Source organism: Idiotropiscis lumnitzeri, chromosome 9, assembly GCF_059441095.1.
Source record: "Idiotropiscis lumnitzeri isolate Australia: NSW breed Sydney's pygmy pipehorse chromosome 9, RoL_Ilum_1.0, whole genome shotgun sequence".
Lineage (NCBI taxonomy): Eukaryota > Metazoa > Chordata > Actinopteri > Syngnathiformes > Syngnathidae > Idiotropiscis > Idiotropiscis lumnitzeri.
The window spans coordinates 20,224,713-20,243,940 of record NC_142399.1 but is presented as its reverse complement, the minus strand read 5'-3'; the positions used below and the strand labels follow the sequence as shown (position 1 = coordinate 20,243,940).

Here is a 19,228-nt window from a genome sequence, read left to right as displayed (position 1 = left end):
TTTGTTGGCACATACACATGGTTAAATGCGGACAAAAATCCGTGGATGGGCGACCTGTAAAAACTGGACCTTTTCTTACAGGTGACGTTTGCTACAGTCCTGCCGCGGACGACTCGCAAATGCGTGTGCTGATTTGCAAATGCGTGTCAGGAGACTTGTGTGTGGCTCCGTAGCTACACATTCGGACCACATGGGGGCACTAATATTATACCAGCCCCGTACCACCAATATATACACCAATAACTTGGGGGGGCGTTCACTGCTATCCACCCATGGTCATGTACCATTTATTTGACATTATTTAAATTAAATTGGAATAAATGGAAGAATAAAGTGGAACTAATAAAATAAGAACCAATGATATAACCAGTGAAGCTAAAAAAAATGAATGAAGCTTCTCCACACCTGCTAATTGCCACATTAACTATACTTCCCTTTATTGCATTCAGTAAACACCATTTTTTTAAATTGATTCATTAACTTTTTATTTAGTAAACACTCACTGCACCAACCCAACCGGACTGCATCGGGTCATCTGTCTGCTACACCTGTAGACTACGAGAGTCCCCTTTTGGTCTTAATGTGGAGCTCCGGAGCCACACTCAAGTCTCCAGACACGCATTTGCAAATTGCCACACGCATTTGCGAGTCGTCCACGGCGAGACTGTAGCAACACCCAAAGGCAGGGGACGCTGAATGTTGGCATTTTGTGCTCTCAGCCTGTCAGGCGAATATGTGGGAATTTATAAAAAAAGCAGCTCGCATACTTGCTTACATTTGTCAAAAGTTTTTTTTATTTTTGCGGTGCAAAAGCTTACAGCACCTGGTATTCCCAGGCGGTCTCCCATCCAAGTACTAACCAGGCCCGACCCTGCTTAGCTTCCGAGTTCGGACGAGATCGGGCGTTCTCAGGGTAGTATGGCCGTAAGCGAGAATTCCTTTCAAAATTTTGCATTTTATACATGTTGTCTTTATTGTGGCAAATACTTCAATCCAAAAATACGTAACAAGAATCTGAAACTATAACCACAGTCACAAATGTGTCACAACAATCTACAATGCATGATTGAAGTCACAGATATATGACAAATATCAGCAAATGTGTACAATGATTTGTTGGCACATACACATGGTTAAATGCGGACAAAAATCCGTGGATGGGCGACCTGTAAAAACTGGACCTTTTCTTACAGGTGACGTTTGCTACAGTCCTGCCGCGGACGACTCGCAAATGCGTGTGCTGATTTGCAAATGCGTGTCAGGAGACTTGTGTGTGGCTCCGTAGCTACACATTCGGACCACATGGGGGCACTAATATTATACCAGCCCCGTACCACCAATATATACACCAATAACTTGGGGGGGCGTTCACTGCTATCCACCCATGGTCATGTACCATTTATTTGACATTATTTAAATTAAATTGGAATAAATGGAAGAATAAAGTGGAACTAATAAAATAAGAACCAATGATATAACCAGTGAAGCTAAAAAAAATGAATGAAGCTTCTCCACACCTGCTAATTGCCACATTAACTATACTTCCCTTTATTGCATTCAGTAAACACCATTTTTTTAAATTGATTCATTAACTTTTTATTTAGTAAACACTCACTGCACCAACCCAACCGGACTGCATCGGGTCATCTGTCTGCTACACCTGTAGACTACGAGAGTCCCCTTTTGGTCTTAATGTGGAGCTCCGGAGCCACACTCAAGTCTCCAGACACGCATTTGCAAATTGCCACACGCATTTGCGAGTCGTCCACGGCGAGACTGTAGCAACACCCAAAGGCAGGGGACGCTGAATGTTGGCATTTTGTGCTCTCAGCCTGTCAGGCGAATATGTGGAAATTTATAAAAAAGCAGCTCGCATACTTGCTTACATTTGTCAAAAGTTTTTTTTATTTTTGCGGTGCAAAAGCTTACAGCACCTGGTATTCCCAGGCGGTCTCCCATCCAAGTACTAACCAGGCCCGACCCTGCTTAGCTTCCGAGATCGGACGAGATCGGGCGTTCTCAGGGTAGTATGGCCGTAAGCGAGAATTCCTTTCAAAATTTTGCATTTTATACATGTTGTCTTTATTGTGGCAAATACTTCAATCCAAAAACACGTAACAAGAATCTGAAACTATAACCACAGTCACAAATGTGTCACAACAATCTACAATGCATGATGATTGAAGTCACAGATATATGACAAATATCAGCAAATGTGTACAATGATTTGTTGGCACATACACATGGTTAAATGCGGACAAAAATCCGTAGATGGGCGACCTGTAAAAACGGGACCTTTTCTTACAGGTGACGTTTGCTACAGTCCTGCCGCGGACGACTCGCAAATGCGTGTGCTGATTTGCAAATGCGTGTCAGGAGACTTGTGTGTGGCTCCGTAGCTACACATTCGGACCACATGGGGGCACTAATATTATACCAGCCCCGTACCACCAATATATACACCAATAACTTGGGGGGGCGTTCACTGCTATCCACCCATGGTCATGTACCATTTATTTGACATTATTTAAATTAAATTGGAATAAATGGAAGAATAAAGTGGAACTAATAAAATAAGAACCAATGATATAACCAGTGAAGCTAAAAAAAATGAATGAAGCTTCTCCACACCTGCTAATTGCCACATTAACTATACTTCCCTTTATTGCATTCAGTAAACACCATTTTTTTAAATTGATTCATTAACTTTTTATTTAGTAAACACTCACTGCACCTACCCAACCGGACTGCATCGGGTCATCTGTCTGCTACACCTGTAGACTACGAGAGTCCCCTTTTGGTCTTAATGTGGAGCTCCGGAGCCACACTCAAGTCTCCAGACACGCATTTGCAAATTGCCACACGCATTTGCGAGTCGTCCACGGCGAGACTGTAGCAACACCCAAAGGCAGGGGACGCTGAATGTTGGCATTTTGTGCTCTCAGCCTGTCAGGCGAATATGTGGGAATTTATAAAAAAAGCAGCTCGCATACTTGCTTACATTTGTCAAAAGTTTTTTTTATTTTTGCGGTGCAAAAGCTTACAGCACCTGGTATTCCCAGGCGGTCTCCCATCCAAGTACTAACCAGGCCCGACCCTGCTTAGCTTCCGAGTTCGGACGAGATCGGGCGTTCTCAGGGTAGTATGGCCGTAAGCGAGAATTCCTTTCAAAATTTTGCATTTTATACATGTTGTCTTTATTGTGGCAAATACTTCAATCCAAAAATACGTAACAAGAATCTGAAACTATAACCACAGTCACAAATGTGTCACAACAATCTACAATGCATGATTGAAGTCACAGATATATGACAAATATCAGCAAATGTGTACAATGATTTGTTGGCACATACACATGGTTAAATGCGGACAAAAATCCGTGGATGGGCGACCTGTAAAAACTGGACCTTTTCTTACAGGTGACGTTTGCTACAGTCCTGCCGCGGACGACTCGCAAATGCGTGTGCTGATTTGCAAATGCGTGTCAGGAGACTTGTGTGTGGCTCCGTAGCTACACATTCGGACCACATGGGGGCACTAATATTATACCAGCCCCGTACCACCAATATATACACCAATAACTTGGGGGGGCGTTCACTGCTATCCACCCATGGTCATGTACCATTTATTTGACATTATTGAAATTAAATTGGAATAAATGGAAGAATAAAGTGGAACTAATAAAATAAGAACCAATGATATAACCAGTGAAGCTAAAAAAAATGAATGAAGCTTCTCCACACCTGCTAATTGCCACATTAACTATACTTCCCTTTATTGCATTCAGTAAACACCATTTTTTTAAATTGATTCATTAACTTTTTATTTAGTAAACACTCACTGCACCAACCCAACCGGACTGCATCGGGTCATCTGTCTGCTACACCTGTAGACTACGAGAGTCCCCTTTTGGTCTTAATGTGGAGCTCCGGAGCCACACTCAAGTCTCCAGACACGCATTTGCAAATTGCCACACGCATTTGCGAGTCGTCCACGGCGAGACTGTAGCAACACCCAAAGGCAGGGGACGCTGAATGTTGGCATTTTGTGCTCTCAGCCTGTCAGGCGAATATGTGGGAATTTATAAAAAAAGCAGCTCGCATACTTGCTTACATTTGTCAAAAGTTTTTTTTATTTTTGCGGTGCAAAAGCTTACAGCACCTGGTATTCCCAGGCGGTCTCCCATCCAAGTACTAACCAGGCCCGACCCTGCTTAGCTTCCGAGTTCGGACGAGATCGGGCGTTCTCAGGGTAGTATGGCCGTAAGCGAGAATTCCTTTCAAAATTTTGCATTTTATACATGTTGTCTTTATTGTGGCAAATACTTCAATCCAAAAATACGTAACAAGAATCTGAAACTATAACCACAGTCACAAATGTGTCACAACAATCTACAATGCATGATTGAAGTCACAGATATATGACAAATATCAGCAAATGTGTACAATGATTTGTTGGCACATACACATGGTTAAATGCGGACAAAAATCCGTGGATGGGCGACCTGTAAAAACTGGACCTTTTCTTACAGGTGACGTTTGCTACAGTCCTGCCGCGGACGACTCGCAAATGCGTGTGCTGATTTGCAAATGCGTGTCAGGAGACTTGTGTGTGGCTCCGTAGCTACACATTCGGACCACATGGGGGCACTAATATTATACCAGCCCCGTACCACCAATATATACACCAATAACTTGGGGGGGCGTTCACTGCTATCCACCCATGGTCATGTACCATTTATTTGACATTATTTAAATTAAATTGGAATAAATGGAAGAATAAAGTGGAACTAATAAAATAAGAACCAATGATATAACCAGTGAAGCTAAAAAAAATGAATGAAGCTTCTCCACACCTGCTAATTGCCACATTAACTATACTTCCCTTTATTGCATTCAGTAAACACCATTTTTTTAAATTGATTCATTAACTTTTTATTTAGTAAACACTCACTGCACCAACCCAACCGGACTGCATCGGGTCATCTGTCTGCTACACCTGTAGACTACGAGAGTCCCCTTTTGGTCTTAATGTGGAGCTCCGGAGCCACACTCAAGTCTCCAGACACGCATTTGCAAATTGCCACACGCATTTGCGAGTCGTCCACGGCGAGACTGTAGCAACACCCAAAGGCAGGGGACGCTGAATGTTGGCATTTTGTGCTCTCAGCCTGTCAGGCGAATATGTGGAAATTTATAAAAAAGCAGCTCGCATACTTGCTTACATTTGTCAAAAGTTTTTTTTATTTTTGCGGTGCAAAAGCTTACAGCACCTGGTATTCCCAGGCGGTCTCCCATCCAAGTACTAACCAGGCCCGACCCTGCTTAGCTTCCGAGATCGGACGAGATCGGGCGTTCTCAGGGTAGTATGGCCGTAAGCGAGAATTCCTTTCAAAATTTTGCATTTTATACATGTTGTCTTTATTGTGGCAAATACTTCAATCCAAAAACACGTAACAAGAATCTGAAACTATAACCACAGTCACAAATGTGTCACAACAATCTACAATGCATGATGATTGAAGTCACAGATATATGACAAATATCAGCAAATGTGTACAATGATTTGTTGGCACATACACATGGTTAAATGCGGACAAAAATCCGTAGATGGGCGACCTGTAAAAACGGGACCTTTTCTTACAGGTGACGTTTGCTACAGTCCTGCCGCGGACGACTCGCAAATGCGTGTGCTGATTTGCAAATGCGTGTCAGGAGACTTGTGTGTGGCTCCGTAGCTACACATTCGGACCACATGGGGGCACTAATATTATACCAGCCCCGTACCACCAATATATACACCAATAACTTGGGGGGGCGTTCACTGCTATCCACCCATGGTCATGTACCATTTATTTGACATTATTTAAATTAAATTGGAATAAATGGAAGAATAAAGTGGAACTAATAAAATAAGAACCAATGATATAACCAGTGAAGCTAAAAAAAATGAATGAAGCTTCTCCACACCTGCTAATTGCCACATTAACTATACTTCCCTTTATTGCATTCAGTAAACACCATTTTTTTAAATTGATTCATTAACTTTTTATTTAGTAAACACTCACTGCACCTACCCAACCGGACTGCATCGGGTCATCTGTCTGCTACACCTGTAGACTACGAGAGTCCCCTTTTGGTCTTAATGTGGAGCTCCGGAGCCACACTCAAGTCTCCAGACACGCATTTGCAAATTGCCACACGCATTTGCGAGTCGTCCACGGCGAGACTGTAGCAACACCCAAAGGCAGGGGACGCTGAATGTTGGCATTTTGTGCTCTCAGCCTGTCAGGCGAATATGTGGGAATTTATAAAAAAAGCAGCTCGCATACTTGCTTACATTTGTCAAAAGTTTTTTTTATTTTTGCGGTGCAAAAGCTTACAGCACCTGGTATTCCCAGGCGGTCTCCCATCCAAGTACTAACCAGGCCCGACCCTGCTTAGCTTCCGAGTTCGGACGAGATCGGGCGTTCTCAGGGTAGTATGGCCGTAAGCGAGAATTCCTTTCAAAATTTTGCATTTTATACATGTTGTCTTTATTGTGGCAAATACTTCAATCCAAAAATACGTAACAAGAATCTGAAACTATAACCACAGTCACAAATGTGTCACAACAATCTACAATGCATGATTGAAGTCACAGATATATGACAAATATCAGCAAATGTGTACAATGATTTGTTGGCACATACACATGGTTAAATGCGGACAAAAATCCGTGGATGGGCGACCTGTAAAAACTGGACCTTTTCTTACAGGTGACGTTTGCTACAGTCCTGCCGCGGACGACTCGCAAATGCGTGTGCTGATTTGCAAATGCGTGTCAGGAGACTTGTGTGTGGCTCCGTAGCTACACATTCGGACCACATGGGGGCACTAATATTATACCAGCCCCGTACCACCAATATATACACCAATAACTTGGGGGGGCGTTCACTGCTATCCACCCATGGTCATGTACCATTTATTTGACATTATTGAAATTAAATTGGAATAAATGGAAGAATAAAGTGGAACTAATAAAATAAGAACCAATGATATAACCAGTGAAGCTAAAAAAAATGAATGAAGCTTCTCCACACCTGCTAATTGCCACATTAACTATACTTCCCTTTATTGCATTCAGTAAACACCATTTTTTTAAATTGATTCATTAACTTTTTATTTAGTAAACACTCACTGCACCAACCCAACCGGACTGCATCGGGTCATCTGTCTGCTACACCTGTAGACTACGAGAGTCCCCTTTTGGTCTTAATGTGGAGCTCCGGAGCCACACTCAAGTCTCCAGACACGCATTTGCAAATTGCCACACGCATTTGCGAGTCGTCCACGGCGAGACTGTAGCAACACCCAAAGGCAGGGGACGCTGAATGTTGGCATTTTGTGCTCTCAGCCTGTCAGGCGAATATGTGGAAATTTATAAAAAAGCAGCTCGCATACTTGCTTACATTTGTCAAAAGTTTTTTTTATTTTTGCGGTGCAAAAGCTTACAGCACCTGGTATTCCCAGGCGGTCTCCCATCCAAGTACTAACCAGGCCCGACCCTGCTTAGCTTCCGAGATCGGACGAGATCGGGCGTTCTCAGGGTAGTATGGCCGTAAGCGAGAATTCCTTTCAAAATTTTGCATTTTATACATGTTGTCTTTATTGTGGCAAATACTTCAATCCAAAAACACGTAACAAGAATCTGAAACTATAACCACAGTCACAAATGTGTCACAACAATCTACAATGCATGATGATTGAAGTCACAGATATATGACAAATATCAGCAAATGTGTACAATGATTTGTTGGCACATACACATGGTTAAATGCGGACAAATATCCGTAGATGGGCGACCTGTAAAAACGGGACCTTTTCTTACAGGTGACGTTTGCTACAGTCCTGCCGCGGACGACTCGCAAATGCGTGTGCTGATTTGCAAATGCGTGTCAGGAGACTTGTGTGTGGCTCCGTAGCTACACATTCGGACCACATGGGGGCACTAATATTATACCAGCCCCGTACCACCAATATATACACCAATAACTTGGGGGGGCGTTCACTGCTATCCACCCATGGTCATGTACCATTTATTTGACATTATTTAAATTAAATTGGAATAAATGGAAGAATAAAGTGGAACTAATAAAATAAGAACCAATGATATAACCAGTGAAGCTAAAAAAAATGAATGAAGCTTCTCCACACCTGCTAATTGCCACATTAACTATACTTCCCTTTATTGCATTCAGTAAACACCATTTTTTTAAATTGATTCATTAACTTTTTATTTAGTAAACACTCACTGCACCAACCCAACCGGACTGCATCGGGTCATCTGTCTGCTACACCTGTAGACTACGAGAGTCCCCTTTTGGTCTTAATGTGGAGCTCCGGAGCCACACTCAAATCTCCAAACACGCATTTACAAATTGCCACACGCATTTGCGAGTCGTCCACGGCGAGACTGTAGCAACACCCAAAGGCAGGGGACGCTGAATGTTGGCATTTTGTGCTCTCAGCCTGTCAGGCGAATATGTGGAAATTTATAAAAAAGCAGCTCGCATACTTGCTTACATTTGTCAAAAGTTTTTTTTATTTTTGCGGTGCAAAAGCTTACAGCACCTGGTATTCCCAGGCGGTCTCCCATCCAAGTACTAACCAGGCCCGACCCTGCTTAGCTTCAGAGATCGGACGAGATCGGGCGTTCTTTTTTTTTTTTTTTTTTTATTATTGTAATAAAAACATCTGTACAAATAGAGGTTTGACTCAAGATCCAAACATTCGTGAACAAACATCAGTAGGGATGTCCAACGATAGACAGTCGTAACCAAGGATGCATTTTAAAAATGAAAGTCCAGACTGTTGTCAGCAGAGAAAGTTACTAGTCCGTTGTTTACTGCCAAGTCGTCTTGAAAACGTTGGGGTCGATGTTCCTGAAGATGGGTGAGATGGGAGATGACCAACGATTTGAAGATGGACCAGTGATCGCCTTTCCTTTTTTCATGCAGGTGGATGTTTCTTGTGATGACGATGGAATGACGTGCTATGGCCAAGAGCAGCTTGAGGGCTTTGACATTTAGGCCTTTCCATGGTGAAGGGATGATACCGAACAGGAGAAGCCAGGAATTCTGGTCACCGCCACCACCGACTACCGGCGAGGGGAGTTTCACCCCCAGCCTCCTGGCAATGAGATCTTCCAGTCTGGATCTGAAATGTCGCACGACTCGGCATTGGAGAATGAGATGGTGAAAATCCTCCGGTTCCTCTCCGCACACTGGACATGTCCTGTTATAGGCACTTGGTAGAAAAGCATGCAGCGTTGTACATGGAAAGATTATCCTGTGTCTTATTTTAAAATCAGTGTTACTTACCTTGGGTGGAGTATACCAGTTAAACATGTCAGCCCAGATGGATGAGGGAGCCAGGGTGGGGTATGCCTGACGCCACGCGTTTTCTGCTGTTGGCTTTTTCAGTATTTTGGTTAGCAACACATGATAGAGTAGTTTTGTTGTGCACTCTGCCAGTCTAGTCGGTCGAGCCCCAAAGGTCAGCACATAATTTAACTCTGACTCAGTGGTGGTGTCTTCACTCTGTGACATCCGCCCCAGAAGGTGCCCCCAGTGGCAATGCACGGAGTCTCTGATTTTTCCCACTGAGCGCAACACAGTGGCCCTTCGAAAGGGAACTTTGTGGAAGCGAAACAAGGTGCGAATGCGTTCAATGTTAAAATTCCCTTTCTGGTCTAATAAATCACCCATTGTTCTGATGTGTGCACTTTCTAAAACCCCACTTAACATCCTTTCCCCACTCCCTGGCTCACCGCCCAGGAGATCGGGGTTGAACCTAAGTGGAATGTTCTGCAGTTGATGGAGTGACATTGGCTCTGTCCTAACCCATGGCCGCAATGCCCACCACGCTTCTAAGATTTCTTTTTCGAAGGGGTCCAGAGGGGGGAACATCGTGCGAGGCAACATCTGGCAGAGATTGAAGACGCCGTAGCGGCCTAGACCCTCTAAAATTGGCAGAAGAAAATCCTTCCAGGGAGCTGAGAAGGCAGGATTTAAAAACTTTCTGAGCAGCTTCAAGCGTAGTGCAGCCTTTTTTGTGCCAATGTCTGTCAAATTTAAGCCACCTGCTTGGACATCACCGATCAAGGTATAGTGCCCAATGAAACCTCTTTCCCTCTTCCACATGAAATAATTAAAAGTTAAATTTAATCTATTTAAAACATTCGCGGACATGTGAGTGACAGTCAGTGAGTGAATTAATTTTGAAATACACAGGTTATTGATGACCAATATTTTCCCTTTCAGAGTTAAATTCCTGAATTTCCACATATCTAAAGTGGATTTTACTTGTGGTAAAACTGTTTCCCATTGCTGTTCATCACAACGAGAAGTGTTCTCCCCAATCCAAACACCAAGGATTTTTTGGCTGAGTGTGGCCTCTTTAAAACCCCAGGTCTTTGGCACAGCGCTGGTGGTACCAAAAACGGCCATGGTGGACTTTTCAAAATTGACTTTTGCACCCGAGGCTTGGCAGAAAATGTTGAGCTCGTTGAGAGCTACACTTAGACTCTCCACGTCTCTGACAAACAGGTTTGTATCGTCCGCATACTGTAGAATCTTAACTTCACGTCCACTTGGTGTCCAAATGCCTTTTATGCTGTTATTTTGTTTAAGGAGGGCCGCAAGTGGTTCTACAACAAGGCTAAAGAGTAGTGAGGACAGGGGGCACCCCTGTCTCACTGACCTTCCCAATTTAACAGGTCTTGTCAGTAGTCCGTTCACTTTGATTTTACTGGCTGCGTTTGCATACAGACGTTTTATCCAATTGGTAAAGGAAGACCCAAATCCAAATTTGTCAAGCACCTTCCATAAAAAAGAGTGCTCCACCCTATCAAAGGCTTTTTCGAAATCGAGGCTGACATGAATTCCGCACGAGGCAGCCATGTGTTTAGTTAAATACTTTATACTTAAAATAGTGTCTGAAATATCCCTTGTCGGAATGCTATATGACTGCGTTTCGGAGATGATGGTACCTATTACTTTTTTGAGACGAGCTGCTAAAACTTTGGCTAAGATTTTATAGTCAGTGTTCAAAAGACTAATCGGTCTATAGTTGCTCAATTGTTCAGACGCACCTTTCTTGTGTATTAACGTAACGGTACCTTCGCAAAATGATGAAGGGACCAGATCTTTTTTTTCCATGTGATGAAACAAATTGAGCAAGATAGGTGACAGCTTTTTCATAAAAGCCTTAAAGAACTCAGCCGTTAGACCATCGCAACCTGGGCTTTTTTTATTATTTAGATCTTGGATTGCCTTTGTGATTTCGAATTCGGACATTGAGTTGTCGCACATGTCTTTATCGTCCACACTCAGTACACGGTTTAAGGCGGCTATGGCCTCGGTGGCATGATCTGTCAACGGTTGTCGGAATTTGAAGAGATCAGTATAGAAAAATTCGACCTCTTCTAAAATGTCATCAATGTCCGTGACCATCGCGTGAGATTTGTGAGACCACAATTTAGATATATATGCTTTTCCTTGTTTATTTTTTTCCAGTCCCAAAAAGTACGCTGTTGATCGCTCGCCCTCTACAGCATTTTGAGCTTTGGCCCTCAGGGCTGCCCCTCTACACTTGTTTGCTTCAAGCAGCTCGAGTTTATGTTGCAGCGAGAAAAATAACGGGTCCACAGGCCCACGTGTTATCGCCGCAGATAGAGTTATTTTCAGCAATTGGTCTCTCACAGTGTTCTCCTCTAATTTTTCCACCCAAGACTTAGCTCTACAATGATTAATTGACAATTTTTTTAAACGTAGTTTGACACTTTCCCACCAGTCTGTGATCCTGTCTACATACTTAGACTCCTCCTTTATCCCATCAAGAAAATAGTTTACTTTTGAAATAAAGCTCTCATCTTCTAGAAGCGAATTATTGAAGACCCAGAGACCACCGGTCCGCCTGCTTTTGTATAGACATAGATCAAACGACAGTAGCGCGTGATCACTCTGTCCAGACCATGTGTACTTGGGATTGTCCAGTCTCTGCGCAAGGGAAGCAGACGCTAAGCACAAGTCAATGCGCGATTGTTTAAGCGTGCCCAGTACTATTTGTTTGCGCGAGAAAGCCCTCCCCCTGAGGTTTAGGGTTCTCCAGATTTCTAACATATTGTTGTTGTTGATCAAGTTCAGTAGACAATTTCTGCTGACATCATTTTTGTAGGTGTTGTTGACACTAATGTCCAATTTACTCAGGGCGACATTGAAGTCGCCAGTCATAATTGTTCTATTGTTGACAAAAGAAAACACATGTAAGAAAAAGTCTCGTCTTTTTAGCTCCAGGTTTGGTGCATGGAGGTTGATGAGTCGGAGAGGCAATGAGCCATTAAAGTCTACCACTATAAATCTGCCCCCCGGATCAGCATGCACCAGGTTGGGGTGGCCCAGTGCACAGGTCCTAGACAGGATTGCTACGCCACAAGACCTGGGGGAGCCGAGGGCTACATGTACAGAGCCACGTACCATGCGACGAATCTTGTCAACATGCTCTTGGCTCCACCAGGTCTCTTGCAGACAAAGAACATCCCACTTTGTGTTATGTAAAATGTTGTCAATTTTGAGGTTGCTCCGCAGCCCGCAGGCATTAGCTGACACAAGGAGAACAGTCATTATAAAGATAGGAGGGGAAGAGGCTTATCACTTAGACTTCTTCGATCTTCCTTTTCTCAAGCCTTCAGATTGCCTCTTTTTGGGTTCCGCTGTGCTGTGTTCCATTTTGTCATCAGACAATTTACAACTGTCATGACACTTGTCGACCGGTAAGGGGGCTTCTGCCATGTGGCATTGCGGCATCATTTGGGGCAATGATGAGCCTTCAGGCTGACCAACATTCCTCCCCACCGCAGATATCTCGCTCTCTCCCGTATCGCCGGTGCACGAGGCATTTAGGGAGGTCGGCAGGGAAAAATTGATACTGCTGATCCTTTCTGGATGTTGTTTCTTCCCCGGCCTAGGGATACAACTTTCCATAGTTGTCCCCCCCCTCTCAGGGGCAGAGAGTGGAATCTGCCCAACACTCACCCCCTTCAAAGGTTCGGCCCCGGTCGACATGGGATCAGGGGTAGGGCGATGCGCACCCCCCCCGCCTCGTTCGTGAGTAGAGCTAGGATTTTGACCTATAACTCCCTCCACTACAGGCACCCTTGTCCCACACAGCACTGTATCAGAGCTCATCTCACTATTCTCAAACAGGTGAGCTTTTGAAAGGTTTGTTTCTGGCAGGCGGACAACCGGCTTTGCGATAGTGGGACTGTCTTCCATTTCTATCGGTGCGGCCACAGAAATATCCTCGCCACAAACACAAAGGACAGGGTATTGTCTGCACACACCACAACGACGAAGGTGAGTCTCATTACATTCTCTGGCATAATGCCCCTGCTTGCCACATTTCCGGCACAAGAATTCCGGACAATCCCTGTACACATGTTCCGGGGACAGGCAACCTCTACACACTTTGACCTGTCGATCATGGATCACCCTGAAATATTCAGGCCCTGAGGCAGTGATGAAGCGAGCAGAATATGGTAAAGATTTTACAGTGTCAGTAAATCTTACTTTAACAAAGCGGGTCCCGTCAGCTACATCGGTGCCCGGCCACATTTTCCTCCGTACATTGGAGGTCGCCGATACGCCCCAGGACTGAAGTTTATCATATATTTCGGAGTCTTCAATATATGCCGGCAGGTGTAGAAAGGATACGACCATTTCGTCGGTTGTTATCTCCCGACCATGTATCCGCGCCGCGCCCATCCGGAAGCCATCAAGTAGCTTCTTCTTCGCTTGAATAGAGCTAACTGTTATTTCAAATTTGTCAGAGGAAATCCTCCGACAGGCCTTAATCTGCCCACACACTTCCTTAATTCCCCTAATTAACCATAAAGGAGTGATCTCATCACCATTGTCTATGTCCAGAAATACCGTGAGGTCTTTATCAAAAATTATGCTCTCAGTCACAACATTGCTCACCATTCCATCGCTGTTCAAACCTTGTCTCTTGGTCGCCGCCAGCATGCCATCAGGCACTCGATTCAATGACTGCTCCATGGTTTGTTCTAATGAGTCCATTGAACCTGGATCCGGGAGAAAGAAGGGGGGGAATGGGGAGAAGAAACAAAAGAAACCCCCCTCCACAGCACGGAGGCTGGGAGGAGAAAAAAAAAGCTAAACAAAAACTCCCAAAAATTCAGAAAAGATTAACCAAGATTTGCCACAAAAAAAGACATAAGCCAGGAGCATAGAGCTCTGACTGTCACCTCTGCACACTCACGCAGAGTGACAATCAGGCACACCTGCAATCACTCAACCAACCACACCTGGGCGTTCTCAGGGTAGTATGGCCGTAAGCGAGAATTCCTTTCAAAATTTTGCATTTTATACATGTTGTCTTTATTGTGGCAAATACTTCAATCCAAAAACACGTAACAAGAATCTGAAACTATAACCACAGTCACAAATGTGTCACAACAATCTACAATGCATGATTGAAGTCACAGATATATGACAAATATCAGCAATTGTGTACAATGATTTGTTGGCACATACACGTGGTTAAATGCGGACAAAAATCCGTAGATGGGCGACCTGTAAAAACGGGACCTTTTCTTACAGGTGACGTTTGCTACAGTCCTGCCGCGGACGACTCGCAAATGCGTGTGCTGATTTGCAAATGCGTGTCAGGAGACTTGTGTGTGGCTCCGTAGCTACACATTCGGACCACATGGGGGCACTAATATTATACCAGCCCCGTACCACCAATATATACACCAATAACTTGGGGGGGCGTTCACTGCTATCCACCCATGGTCATGTACCATTTATTTGACATTATTTAAATTAAATTGGAATAAATGGAAGAATAAAGTGGAACTAATAAAATAAGAACCAATGATAATAACCAGTGAAGCTAAAAAAAATGAATGAAGCTTCTCCACACCTGCTAATTGCCACATTAACTATACTTCCCTTTATTGCATTCAGTAAACACCATTTTTTAAAATTGATTCATTAACTTTTTATTTAGTAAACACTCACTGCACCAACCCAACCGGACTGCATCGGGTCATCTGTCTGCTACACCTGTAGACTCCGAGGGTACCCTTTTGGTCTTAATGTGTGGCTCCGGAGCCACAGTCAAGCCTCCAGACACGCATTTGCAAATTGCCACACGCATTTGCGAGTCGTCCACGGCGAGACTGTAGCAACACCCAAAGGCAGGGGACGCTGAATGTTGGCAATTTGTGCTCTCAGCCTGTCAGGCGAATATGTGGGAATTTATAAAAAAGCAGCTCGCATACTTGCTTACATTTGTCAAAAGTTTTTTTTATTTTTGCGGTGCAAAAGCTTACAGCACCTGGTATTCCCAGGCGGTCTCCCATCCAAGTACTAACCAGGCCCGACCCTGCTTAGCTTCCGAGATCGGACGAGATCGGGCGTTCTCAGGGTAGTATGGCCGTAAGCGAGAATTCCTTTCAAAATTTTGCATTTTATACATGTTGTCTTTATTGTGGCAAATACTTCAATCCAAAAATACGTAACAAGAATCTGAAACTATAACCACAGTCACAAATGTGTCACAACAATCTACAATGCATGATTGAAGTCACAGATATATGACAAATATTGTGGCGGACATTAGGACCATGCCTCTCACCCAGCAGGCATCCCGTTTGGGGGCGTATTCATGTTAATGTTTGTTGGCGCGAATTTGTGATTGTGCGTTATTCTGTTGTTGGTAGTCTTGGAATAAAGACGTGTTCACAGTCAGTCGTGTGTGCTCATTTCAACTGCCACATTGGTGACCCCGACGCTGAGTATGTTTCAAGTCGTAGATGAAGAGGTGTCTTCCTCGGCCATGCCGCCCCAACTCCCTCATCTTGCAGCCGTCACCGCTACCGTGAGGCTACCGGAGTTCTGGCAGAGCGATCCGGCTTCGTGGTTCCAGCATGTGGAAGCGCTTTTCCACCTTCGTGGAATCACCTCCGATGACCCGAAGTACTACATGGTCGTGGCGTCCCTCGACCAACTGACTACACGTCGTGTTATGCAGCTATTGCGAGCACCTCCACATGGCGGGAAATACGACGCGCTCAAACAGCTTCTGCTGAGGAGGTTCTGTTTGTCGGACTCAGAGAGGGCAGATAGGCTCCTTTCCCTGCCCGGTTTGGGCGATGGCACGGCGGTGGATCTCATGGACAATATGCTGTCGCTCTTGGGTTCGGATGAGGGCGGTTTTATTTTCCCGCACATTTTCCTGCGACAGCTACCATCTCCGGTGCGCGCAGTGTTGGCTAACTCCGCTTGTCTGGCGACCGGCGATCATCGAGGTTTGGCTGAGGAAGCGGATCGAGTTCTGCTGGCTACGAGACGGTTCGCCGTGCAAAGTGTGGCGGCCGATTCCACCCTTGGGACGACACCAGACGTGGATCCGTCAACGGTGGCCGCAGTGGTCGTTCGAGAGCGTCGTGGGAAGGTTCTCTGCTTCTTTCATCAGCGGTTTGGCGCCAGGGCTCGGCGTTGTGTTCCCCCCTGCACCTACGAAGCTCCGGGAAACTCCAACGCCGGCGTTCAGTAGTGGCTGTGGGCGCCGGCAAAGAGAGCGAGCTGCTTTTCCTTACAGACTCGTCCTCTGGAAGACGTTTCCTGGTGGACTGCGGGTCGCAAGTCAGCCTGCTTACACCCTCCGCCGTGGACAAGGCGGGCGGCGTTTGCGGACCACCCCTGTGTGCGGCTAACGGCTCGCCCATCATCAGCTTTGGTTCCAGGTCGGTGACTCTGTGCTTCCATGGACGTGATTTCCAGTGGAACTTTCTTGTTGCCGCAATCACGGTTCCCATTATCGGCGCGGATTTTCTGTGTGCACATGGACTGCTCGTTGATGTCGCAAACCGCCGTTTGATTGACGCTGTTTCTTTTGCTACTTTTCCGTGTGAGGCTGGGGGACTCGGGCCATTAACGCATGCAAATTATTTGGCATCGGGTGACATTTATCAGCGCCTGCTGACAGATTTTCCCTCCCTAACGACTCCAGCCTTTTCCACCGCATGCACTAAACACGGGGTGGAGCATTTCATACCCACGGTCGGCCCGCCAGTTTTTGCTCGCGCGCGTCGCCTCGACGCGGCCAAATTAGCGATAGCAAAAGGGGAGTTTGCTACAATGGAGCGTTTAGGGATTGTAAGGCGTTCTAACAGTCCGTGGGCCTCGCCTTTACACATGGTGCCTAAAAGGGATGGTTCCTGGCGGCCTTGTGGTGATTTTCGTCGCCTTAACAATGTGACTACGCATGACCGTTACCCCATTCCACACATTCAAGACTTTTCCACCCGTTTGGCGGGCACCACCATTTTTTCAAAAGTGGACTTGGTCCGTGGTTACCACCAGGTGCCTGTGCAGGCGGAAGATGTGCCCAAAACCGCGGTGATAACCCCGTTCGGTCTTTTTGAATTCTTGCGCATGCCTTTTGGACTGAAGGGGGCAGCACAGACTTTTCAAAGATTGATGGACTCTGTGTTGCGCAACCTCGACTTTGTGTTTGTTTATCTTGACGATATTCTGGTGGCCAGTCCTTCACCAGAGGAACATCTGTCACACTTAACAGAGGTTTTCAAGCGTCTTGATTCGCATGGTCTGATCGTTAACCCAGCGAAATGTCAATTTGGTCTGGCTGAGATTGATTTCTTAGGCCGCCGGATTTCAGCACAGGGCGCGGTCCGCTTGCCCGCCAAGGTGAAGGCAGTGGTGGATTTCCCCCGCCCGGCCTCAATTAAGGCGCTGCAGGAGTTTTTGGGCATGGTTAATTTTTATAACCGGTTTCTCCCGCGTGCGGCCCACCTCCTACATCCTCTTTACAATGCCTTGAAAAATAAGAAAGCTAATGATACTGTCGAGTGGTCTGCACGGCGGGAACAGGCTTTTCGACAAACTAAGGACGCCCTGGCGAGTGCGACTCTCCTGGTCCACCCGATTGCGACTGCGCAAGTTGCCTTAACTACAGATGCTTCTGATATAGCTGTTGGGGCAGTGGTTGAGCAGCTCGTGGCAAATGTGTGGCAGCCTCTTGCGTTTTTCAGTCGTAAGCTGCGGGATAACGAACGCAAGTATAGTGTTTTCGGCCGAGAGTTGTTGGCTTTGTACCTTGCGACGCGCCACTTTCGTTTCCTTCTTGAAGGACGCCGTTTCACGGCTTACGTAGATCATAAGCCACTTACGTTTGCGATGTCAAAGGTTACTGAACCATGGTCGGCCCGTCAGCAGCGGCACTTGGCGGCCGTTTCAGAGTTTACGACGGACGTTCGGCACGTGGCCGGTAAGTGTAACCCTGTAGCTGATTGTTTATTGCGCGCGATCGTGTGTCCAGTCCAGCTCGGGGTTGATTTTTCGGAAATGGCTGCCGACCAGTCCGTTGATCCTGACATCCGCAACCTCAAGGCAGTGAGTACGGCTCTTAAGCTTGAGGAGGTGGTGTTGCGGGGCGGTGGAACTGCTCTCCTCTGCGATGTGTCCACGGGCCGCCCTCGTCCTGTAGTTCCGTTGGAATGGCGTCGCCGGATTTTTGATTCGATCCACTCCCTGTCACACCCTGGCGTCCGTGCATCGGTCAAGCTGGTTGGGGCAAAGTTTGTCTGGCCCGGGCTTCGTAAGGACGTCAGGATGTGGGCAGCGGCCTGTGTAGCATGTCAGCGTGCCAAAGTCCACCGACACACCAGGTCGAGCCTTGAACCTTTTACGATTCCGGCCAGGAGGTTCGACCATGTGCATGTGGACTTGGTAGGTCCCCTTCCCCCTTCGCAAGGTTTTACTCACCTACTCACTATGGTGGACCGGACGACTAGGTGGCCAGAGGCGGTTCCTCTGTCCTCCACGACCTCGGTGGATATAGCCCGTGCGTTTCTGTCGTCCTGGGTCGCGCGTTTTGGCACGCCGTCCGATATCACCTCGGACAGGGGCCCCCAGTTTGTATCTGAGCTCTGGTCAGCCTTGGCAGTATCGTTGGGTGTGCGCGTGCACCGCACTACTGCCTACCATCCGCAGGCTAACGGTTTGTGCGAACGTTTTTACCGGTCACTTAAAGCTGCGCTGCGAGCTGCGTTATCGGACGGTAACTGGGTCGACCGTCTGCCATGGATTTTGCTCGGCTTACGTTCAGCGCCGAAGGAGGATCTTAACGCCGCTCCT

General features: G+C 46.0%; 8 non-coding genes across 8 annotated transcripts; all 8 read right to left on the bottom strand.

The window, feature by feature from the left end:
- Positions 1-811: 811 nt before the first annotated feature.
- On the bottom strand, positions 812-930 carry LOC148330881 (5S ribosomal RNA). The gene has a single exon (XR_015845263.1). It is a non-coding gene; the product is annotated as a 5S ribosomal RNA (ribosomal RNA).
- Positions 931-1,922: 992 nt separating this feature from the next.
- Positions 1,923-2,041, bottom strand: LOC148330880 (5S ribosomal RNA). Its single transcript, XR_015845187.1, has one exon. It is a non-coding gene; the product is annotated as a 5S ribosomal RNA (ribosomal RNA).
- A 996-nt stretch (positions 2,042-3,037) lies between these two features.
- LOC148330879 (5S ribosomal RNA) lies at positions 3,038-3,156 on the bottom strand. Its single transcript, XR_015845252.1, has one exon. It is a non-coding gene; the product is annotated as a 5S ribosomal RNA (ribosomal RNA).
- A 993-nt stretch (positions 3,157-4,149) lies between these two features.
- Positions 4,150-4,268, bottom strand: LOC148330878 (5S ribosomal RNA). Its single transcript, XR_015845241.1, has one exon. It is a non-coding gene; the product is annotated as a 5S ribosomal RNA (ribosomal RNA).
- A 992-nt stretch (positions 4,269-5,260) lies between these two features.
- Positions 5,261-5,379, bottom strand: LOC148330877 (5S ribosomal RNA). Its single transcript, XR_015845185.1, has one exon. It is a non-coding gene; the product is annotated as a 5S ribosomal RNA (ribosomal RNA).
- A 996-nt stretch (positions 5,380-6,375) lies between these two features.
- LOC148330876 (5S ribosomal RNA) lies at positions 6,376-6,494 on the bottom strand. The gene has a single exon (XR_015845230.1). It is a non-coding gene; the product is annotated as a 5S ribosomal RNA (ribosomal RNA).
- A 992-nt stretch (positions 6,495-7,486) lies between these two features.
- LOC148330875 (5S ribosomal RNA) lies at positions 7,487-7,605 on the bottom strand. The gene has a single exon (XR_015845184.1). It is a non-coding gene; the product is annotated as a 5S ribosomal RNA (ribosomal RNA).
- Positions 7,606-15,392: 7,787 nt separating this feature from the next.
- Positions 15,393-15,511, bottom strand: LOC148330874 (5S ribosomal RNA). The gene has a single exon (XR_015845183.1). It is a non-coding gene; the product is annotated as a 5S ribosomal RNA (ribosomal RNA).
- Between the last annotated feature and the right edge of the window lie 3,717 nt (positions 15,512-19,228).